The 9,921-nt window shown below is 43.2% G+C and overlaps 1 long non-coding RNA gene across 1 annotated transcript in view; it reads right to left on the bottom strand.

Moving 5' to 3' along the window:
* Positions 1-3,594: 3,594 nt before the first annotated feature.
* LOC140212312 (uncharacterized) overlaps positions 3,595-9,921 on the bottom strand; it is a 73,926-nt gene continuing 67,599 nt past the window's right edge. The window contains exon 4 of the long non-coding RNA XR_011889691.1: positions 3,595-4,820. This is a non-coding gene — a long non-coding RNA (uncharacterized lncRNA). The remainder of the gene's footprint in view (positions 4,821-9,921) is intronic.

Below are 9,921 nucleotides of genomic sequence, written 5' to 3'. Positions count from 1 at the left end.
AAAGTATGTGGCCAAACACATTGCCACTGAAGCTTACAATCTCAGTTGTGACAGTCCTGGAAAAATCTGAGCCTCAATTACATTCTTCCACAAAGTCCGGGTCCAGTTGGGAAGTATCTTCTCTGAAGACTCATACAGAGTACGATCTTTGCTCACGGGAACATCTACACTTCGTTATCCAGGGTTCCTAACCTACCCTGAAGTCTCGTACTTCCATAACAATGTTGATTCCTCCCTCAGTGGAGTGCTGGAAGCTAGGGTGTATCACACCACCGAGACACCCATAAAATGTGCATGCCACAGTTAAAGACAGTGTGGAAAATTCCGCATTCCTGTTAATTTTAGAACAATGTGTGGATACTGAGAGGTATCTGGGCGGCGTGCAATCGGTCTGAACCTAGCCAGTCAAGTCTTTATATGTCAGGAAATATTCCCTTCAGTCAGTAAGATACAACCAGCCAGTTGTGTTCCCAACTCTGTGGAAACTGTTCTACTATGTTCATAGTATTGAGATTTTCGTTCCAGTTTATTTAGTTAAGATTAGAAGTGGGTTCTATATTTGATATACTCCTTATGCCTAGGAATAATGAGATTCAGTGATGTGGATAGAACGTGGAATCTCCAGGTCCAATTTTGACTGTAGCATGACTTCACACTGTTATACAACTAGCGCATGTAAAGTTCAAACTGGGCCATGTAACACTAAAAAATGAGCACAATATGATCCACTTTCCTAGAGCTTTAAAAGTACATGTAAGACATATAGTAAGAGCAGAATTCGGCCACTTGGACTATCGAATCTGCTCCGTCATTTAATCCTAACTGATAATTTTCCCTTTTTAACCTCATTCTCCTGTCTTCTCCCTGTAGTCTTTGTCACCCTTACCAATTAAGAACCTACCAGCCTCCGCTTTAAATATACCCAATGATTTGGTTTCCACAGCCATCGGTGGCAATGAATTCCTCAGATTCACAGCCTTCTGGCTGAAGACTATGGCACATTTGCAGACTCGTGTGTGTTGTGTGTATGTGTGCGTCAATTCCAGAATGGTCTGGTGCAGTCATGACAAGAATAATACCACCATTCAAAGGAGAAAATGGAGAGCAGATGACCTGTCAGTCGGTGAACAGCAATAGGAGAAATGCTGGAATTTATTAGTTTGGAATTGTAATAGTGCTCTTAGAAAATCTTAAAATGATTGGGCAGAGCTAGGAAATATTTTTGAGAAGTGAATGACATTTGAAAATTCAGCTGAGCAATTTTTAAGGTGTGACTAACAAGTTAAGACAAGTGGAACTACTTGATTTTTTTTGGAAGAGAAGGTCACACGAAAGTGAGGAATCACAGGACTGGGAGTAAATTTGTATGGATTGTGGATTGGTTAATAGACAGCAAGGTTGGATGGGTGAGTTGTGGGGGGGGGGGGTTGGCACTGAGATAGTTTAGAAAAGAACCAACGATCGGGTCTCAACTATTTCCATTCTACATTAATGACATATAAAAGACAGAGATAAGTTACGCAGTAGTGGGAGTGATGATAAGAAAGCAAGTGTAAGCTGATGAAGAGTTACTGAAGGGAGATCCTAATACTGCTGAGACCAACATTGAAGACGTTAGCGCTGCCAGTAAGGTGTGATATCATGAGCACATATCATGTGATGGGGAGAGTAGCATATGGTACACAGGAAAGAACTGTTCACTCATGGGCAGGAAGGACTAATCTCATGTTCTCTTTATTATTCATCATTTATTGAGATACAGCAAGGAATTGGTCCTTCCGGTCCTTCGAGCCACACTGTTGAGCAGCCCTTGATTTAATCTCAGCCTAAACTTTCCAATGACCAATTAACATACTAACTGGCACGTATTTGGACTGTGGGAGGAAGCAGGATCGCCTGGAGAAAAGCCACACGTTCTACGGGGAGGATGTACAAATTCCCTGTAGATGACATCAGTACTGAACCTCGAACTCCAATGCTCCAAGCTGTAATAGCGTCGTACTAACTGCTGTGCAACCTACCCTGGCTGCTCATGTTATGTATCGCTGTAGGGCTATTAAAACGAAAACGTCACGCCACCTTACATTTTCTTCACCCAGGCAGTATATCTGATCAACCATTCTAACTAGCCCCTCACCCCCTCTATAACCATATAACAATTACAGCACAGAAACAGGCCATCTTGGCCCTTCTAGTCCGTGCCGAGTGCTTACTCTCACCTAGTCCCAGCGACCTGCACTCAGCCCATAATCCTCCATTCCTTTCCTGTCCATATAGCTATCCAATTTTACTTTAAATGACAATATCGAGCCTGCCTCTACCACTTCTATTGGAAGCTCGTTCCATGCAGCTACCACTCTCTGAGTAAAGAAGTTCCCCCTCATGTTACCCCTAAACTTTTGCCCTTTAACTCTCAACTCATGTCCTCTTGTTTGAATCTCCCCTATTCTCAATGGAAAAAGCCTATCCACGTCAACTCTATCTATCCCCCTCATAATTTTAAATCAAGTCTATCTACATCAACTCTATCAAGTTCCCCCTCAACCTTCTACGCTCCAAAGAATAAAGACCCAACTTGTCCAACCTTTCTCTGTAACTTAGGTGCTGAAACCCAGGTAAAGTTCTAATAAATCTCCTCTGTACTCTCTCTATTTTGTTGACATCTTTCCTATAATTCAGTGACCAGAACTGTACACAATACTCCAAATTGGGCCGTACCAATGCCTTGTACAAGTTTAATATTACATCCCAACTCCTATACTCAATGCTCTGATTTATAAAGGCCAGCATACCAAAAGCTTTCTTCACCACCCTATCCACCTTCAGGGAACTATGCACCATTATTCCTAGATTCCTCTGTTCTACTGCATTCTTCAAAGCCCTACCATTTACCATGTATGTCCTATTTTGATTAGTCCTACCAAGTACCTATCTCACGGGTCCCCAACCTTTTTTGCACTGCGGACCAGTTTAATATTGACAATATTCTTGCGGACCGGCCGACCGGGGGGTGGGGGGTGGGGTAGGGTTGCCAACGGAAAATAGTAGCAGTCAAGTACATTGTGTTTACCCAGAGAAAGACTACAATGGCCATGAAGCCTTGCACGGACACCAGCGCACATGCGTGTACGTGCCGATTTTTTTTCCTGCAATTGTTTTTGGCGATTCTGTTCCGGTGGTGGGGGGGGGGGGGGTGGCTGATGTTAATCACAACCGGAATATAGGTGATAAGTGGCTAATACACTCAATTTCGTTTCTAAAAGGGTTTAGCTAATGAATTTAATATTAAACACACAGCGCATATTTTCCTCGCATGAATATAGTGATGTCAATTATCAGGGGAGGATAAGGGAGCTTGAAGTAAGTGTTGAATGAACTTTCAGTAGAAGTGGCAGAAGCAGGTTGATATTATTATTTCAAGAAAAATTGGATAGGTATATGGACAGGAAAGGAATGGAGGGTTATAGGCTGAGTGCAGGTCGGTGGGACAAGGTGAGAGTAAGAGTTCGCCACAGACTAGAAGGGCCAAGATGGCCTGTTTCCATGCTGTAATTGTTATTAGGTTATATAAGTAAGTCAATAGCATCAAAACATTTTAATTAACATTTGGATATTAAACACACAGCACTTATTTTCCCTGTATGAACATATAAAATCATTGCAACACACCAATATCGCTGAATCAGTGGGAGCCCTGGGCTTGTTTCCCTGCAACAACACAGTCCTGTTGAGGGGTGACGAGAGACATCGATACTCGAAGGGGGTTCCTTATGTCCAGTCTATTCTGCAATTAAGTTTTTGTTGCATGCGTTGCAGAAAACTCCGCTTCGCAGAAAAATGTTGGAAATGGAAGCAACTTTTTCAGTGCTTTCATGGCTATCTCAGGATATTTAGCCTCGACTTTGATCCGGAATGCCGGCAGAGATGTTATGTCAAACATACTTTTCAGCCCGCCGTCATTTGCAAGCTCGAGGAGTTGATCTCGTTCCCGCGCTGACATAGATGACAGCGGGTAATGACCTCGTACGCGTAATGGCTCAACAGTGGGCGTGACGGGGAATGAGGAAAGGTGCAGTTGACTCATATCACCAAATTTTATCGTTTCCTCGCGGCCCGGTAGCACATGCTTTGCGGCCCGGTAGCAGTCCGCGGCCCGGTAGCGGTCCGCGGCCCAGTGGTTGGGGACCGCTGACCTATCTAATACCCCCTGTCACTACAGTGCTCTGTAAGCACTTTAAGCCCTATTGTATAATGCTGTTTACATTGTAAGTACATGCTAGTACCTATGTATTTATGCACCTTTTATTCCATATCCTCACTTTAATCTCCACCCTTATTTTTATATAATTCTTTATTCTTTATAATTGATGAATGTTGATTTTTGTTTTATGTCACACCCTGGCCAACACATCACAGGGAATTCCTAATACATGTAAATGTACTTAGTGGATAAAGTTGATCCTTGATGACATCACTTCACCAAAAAGTGCTTCAGAATAGATTCAGGTCCTAAGAACAATGCTGTTGCAGCTGAACATCTTTGCAATTTCTCTCCAGAACTGGCCTTCAGCCGTTCTGGCACAATCCTGTCCGGCTTAAAGAGAAGCAGATATTCTTCCTTGCCTCACTTCCAGCTCTAGAACTTCCAAAACAGTCTTGGGTCTTGTTTCCAATTCATCTTGCAACCTGCAGCAGTGGCTGCAATGCCAAAGAGCTGGGTAAGTAGAAACAAACACCGTTTGGGGTCGGATGCTCGCTTTAAGATGGGTGTTGCAGTTCCAACTGGACAGAAGGCACATTTTCCCTGTTGAAATGGAGGCCTAAAACAAAACATTAATAAATTCAATCACTGCATCATGTCTTAATATTGTCACAAAGAGTGTAGAATATGTACTTAGCACCTCTCCCCACCACAATAAGCTCAAAAGCTAATATCCTCCTCCTCCTCACAATCAGAATCAGGTTTAATATCACTGGCATATGTCATTAAGTTTCACACACAAAAAATGCTGGTGAACACAGCAGGCCAGGCAGCATCTATAGGAAGAGGTACAGTCGACGTTTCAGGCCGAGACCCTTCATCAGGACTAACTGAAAGAAGAGATAGTAAGAGATTTGAAAGTGGGAGGGGGAGTGGGAGATCCGAAATGATATGATCCTCTCCCTTTTCCAGCCTCGTATCCCTTTTGCCAATCAACTTTCCAGCTCATAGCTCCATCCCTCCCCCTCCTGTCATTTCAGATCTCCCCCTGCCCCTCCCACTTTCAAATCTCTTACTACCTCTTCTTTCAGTTAGTCCTGACGAAGGGTCTCGGCCCGAAACGCCGACTGTACCTCTTCCTATAGATGCTGCCTGGCCTGCTGCGTTCACCAGCATTTTTTATGTGTATTGCTTGTTATTTAAACTACCTGACTAGCTGCTAAGGAGCTACTCTATTGATGTCCTACGTGATGAATAAACATGAAGTACATATTTTAATGTCGCATTTTCCGCATAAACCTAACATGGTTTACAGATTAGACAAAATCACTAAACAAAGTATTACATACACCCTTGGAGGTTGACTGGGGTGGGAGGGGGGATGCTACCTCCCTGAAATGAGTTTTTGCAGGGTGGGATGTCTGATTAATGCTCGTAGGATAGTATAGTGCCTATTCAAGATTACTTGAGGGTGTATTGAAATCAACAGAGAGGGTCTTAGCACTATTACTCCTGAATAACAAGAACTTAGTGCACAAAAGTCTTCTGGTACCCAGAAGAGTAGATAGAGGCTGATCTGTTTCCTGGTTCCCAGGAACCAGTCTTAAAAACAGTGAATTATGAAGAAATCTGTAAACCCATTGGGAATATTAGGAATTAACCCAAGAAAGCTGTTGCAAGGTTCGAGATCCAAGATTGTTTAATGAAATTTCCAGCTCACAAGTGCAAAGGAGAATGAAATAATTGTTACTCCACATCTGATGCAGCTAAAAAAACACACACACAATAAGATAAAGAACACACTAATAAAAAATCACAATTATCATTAATACATTAGATAAACTTATATACCGAGATTGATTGTATGTCCATAAAGTGATACTAGCCACAGGAGCGTCTGTACATAGGGTGAGTAGTAACATAGAAAATCTACAGCACGTTACAGGCCCTTCGGCCCACGAAGCTGTGCTGAACATGGCCTTACTTTAGAACTACCTAGGTTTACCCATAGCCCTCTATTTTTCTAAGCTCCATGTACCTATCCTGGAGTCTGATAGGAAATGATAAAGTAGTGGAAGGGTGTGGTAGGGTGTGTGGAGGTGTTGATCAACCTTACTGCCTGGGGAAAGTAACAGTTTATGAGTCTGGTGGTCCTAGGGTGGATGCTACATGGCCTCCTCCCCAATGGGAGTGGTTCAAGCAGTCCCTGAGCACAGCGGGTGGTATCCTTCATGATGTTACTGGCCCTTTTCCTGCACCTTTCCTTGATGGTGGGTAGGGTGGTGACGTTGATGTGTCGTGCAGATAACATAACATGTAAGGTGAAGGTCAATGGATTTTCTGTGTATTAAAGGTCACAAATGAAAAGGAATTGGTGCAAGAGTGCAATGCAGAGAAAAGCAATCAGCTAAGATCTTATTGAATGGCAGAGCAGGCACAAAGGATCTACTCCTATGCTCGTTCTGAATACGTTTATTTTGTTTTTCCTGCTTTCAGTAGTGGGGTAATAACAGAAGCACCCACAACCTTTGGAAAAATGAGGCATTTTCTTACTATGAAAGCACATTCCCTCCTTGTCTTAATAACTTCAAGGACTCAGCAGGGAAACAAGACAAAGTGACTGCTGTTCCATCCACTAATCCAGGTTTACTTCTCAAGCCGTAAAGATAACTTGTTATCATTCTTTATTCATTAACTTGTGCTGCAACTGAACAGGAGAAAAGTCAGAAGCCGCTTCATTGTGAAAGAGAAGTCACAGGTCGTGTTTATCTACGTATTTAGTGAGTGTGCCCTTTGAGCCACACCACCTCCAGCAACCCCAATAAACCCGATTAACCCTAATCCAACCACAGGACAATTTACAATGACCAATTAACCTAGCCAATACATCTTTGGACTGTGGGAGGAAACCGGAGCACCCAGGGAAAACCCATGCGTTCCATGGAGAGGACATACAGACAGCACCCGAACTGAACTCCAAACCCTGGACCGTCCCAAACTGCGATAGTGTCACACGAACTACTACGCTACTATGGCGCCACATGCAACGTGCCCGTGCAATCATAAAGCATTACACCGGAACAAGTGACGAACGCGAGGTTTTGTTCTTGGTGATTCAACTCCATTTCAACCTGGACTTGTCCACTTGGGGGTGTGCAGTTGAAACCAAATGTTCACTGCGAAAACTAAGCCAAGTTCCCTCCACCGCGGCACCGTTTGTAGACACAATGCTGCATCGGCAGATCTAATTAAGTTAGGATATCAACAACAGAACCTGCATCTGTGAACCTTCTTTATTATGAAAAGTGCTTCCCTGGTGTAATTTCCTCCCACAGTCACCAGTGGATCCAATCTGACTGCTAGGGTTCAAATATTGTCCTGATTTTGTTTTAAAAAAATTAGATTGCCATTGGAATGTTTTTGCATTACAAATATTCTATCAGGAATATTCACCATAATATTAATAGAATTCATATAATTCACTGACAATTAACCATGTAATTATTCATTTTGGGTAACAGAGGTGGAGATATGTCTCTATGTCTCTGCCAAAGGAGGTGTAAGACACTCCTTCCCCCTGCTAGCCTGCAAGTTACCCTTGGGCAAAGTGTAGTACCTGCTTAGCCCCCTTCCCCCCCCCCCCAAAAAATCAGGGCCACATGTAGCCATGGGAGCAGCTGGTGCACGGCACAAGTCCTGGTTATGCGACCACTGACACCAGGCATACAGTCACTGAAGAGTATTGATAATGGCTGGGGTCACCTGTCTTGTAAAGACTCCGCCCAGAAGAAGGCAAAGTAATTCTGTGGAGAAAAACTGCCTGGAACAATCATAGTCATGGAAAGACCACGATCACCCATGATATTGTACATAACAAACAAACTAATTATTCATTTTGGCAGATGGAAATAGACTTATGGAGATTCCATTGTCTGGAGTGTGTGGAGGTGACATAGTACTGTACACAGGAGGTCTTCCCTCTTTGTTGTCATCTGCTGTATATGACACATGTCTACCATAGAGCCACACTTCACACTGGTGCTGTGAAGCCAGGCTCTGAGCTCACAGGGAGCTGGTGGAATAAGACTTCCTCATAGGCCTGAATGTTTGACACAGCCTTTTCCGCAGACCAGTCAATTTGCATACATATATGTTTTCATTAATAACGGTCTATAAAAATCCCCATCTGATTCCTCTTGAACGGAACCAGCATGTGATTTCCTTTTCTGGTTCACACTAGATACTCCTTTACCATTGCCTAACCAGAGTCCTCTTATGGCTGGCGAGTATCTGCATGTAGATGCAGTCTCTAAAATACTCTGTACACAGGATTTGACTTGGTGAATGTGATGGCCACTCAGAGTGAGGTGGCGTATTTTGATTCTGTTAGCTCATCAACGGGGGCCGCTTATTCCTTGGATCCGTCAAATAAGAAAGAGACAATACAACAATGATGGGGAGGCTTGGGCAAATTTGGATCAATGAGTTTAATTTCTGCAGAAATTTTCCCTGGTTGCATCACAGTCTGGTATTGAATTGAATTGACTTTACTTCTTATACATCAGTAGTAAAAATCTTTACATTACATTTACGTCTAAATGTGCAATGTGCAGTTTATAGTAATTTATAATAAATAGTATGTACGACAGGACAGTCAATATAACACAGAAATACAATTGTATCAGCGCGAATTAATCAGTCTGATGGCCTGGTGAAAGAAGCTGTCCCGAAGCCTGTTGGTCCTGGCTTTTATGCCGTGGTACCGTTTCCCAGATGGTAGCAGCTAGAACAGTTTGTGGTTGGGGTGACTCAGGTCCCCAATGATCCTTCAGTCCTTTTTACACACCTGTCTTTGTAAGTGTCCTGAATAGTGGGAAGTTCACATCTACAGATGCGCTGGGCAGTCCGCACCACTCTCTGCAGAGTCCTGTGATTGAGGGAGGTACAGTTCCCATACCAGGCAGTGATGCAGCCAGTCAGGATGCTCTCAATCGTGCCCTTGAAGAAAGTCCTTAGGGTTTGGGGGCCCATACCAAACTTCCTCAACTGTCTGAGGTGAAAGAGGCACTACTGTGCCTTTTTCACCACACAGCCGGTATGTACAGACCATGTGAGATCCTTGGTGATGTGTATGCCGAGGAACTTAAGGCTGTTCACTCTCTCAACCCCAGGTCCATTATGCATTGAAGCTTCCAGTATGGAGGCTCCAATGTAGGTTTGCAAAAGGCTGCAGAGATGGTAGATCACAGCTCAACCCTCCCCTCATCAAGGACATCAAGAGCTGGTGCCCCAAGTAGGTGTTATCAATCATTATATACCCTCATTACTACAGACAAGGGCGGAGGTACAGGAGTCTAAAGCACTCACTGATCTAGGAACAACTTCTTCCCTTCACCATCAGATTCCAGAATGGTCCATGAACCCATGAACAACCCTCATCAATCTACACACTAGTTCTGTTCAAGAGGAGTCAGATGAAAGTTTTTATAGGAAGTTATAGAAGAAAACATGTATGAACGTTGACTAGACAACCCTTGCTGTTTCCTCATGGATTGTCAAGAATAACCCTCATAATTTCTTTGTTTTACACTATTTACTTATCTTTGTAACGCACTGCTACGACAAAACAACAAATTTTGTGTCACTTGTCGATAGTAGTAATTCTAATTCTGGTAAATCTGGCGAGGGGAATAGATTTGGATCTTTCACCATCCTAACAG

This window comes from Mobula birostris, chromosome 19, assembly GCF_030028105.1.
Source record: "Mobula birostris isolate sMobBir1 chromosome 19, sMobBir1.hap1, whole genome shotgun sequence".
Classification (NCBI taxonomy): Eukaryota; Metazoa; Chordata; class Chondrichthyes; order Myliobatiformes; family Myliobatidae; genus Mobula; species Mobula birostris.
The sequence above is the reverse complement of the archived record's forward strand: the minus strand, read 5'-3'. Positions and strand labels throughout refer to the sequence as shown.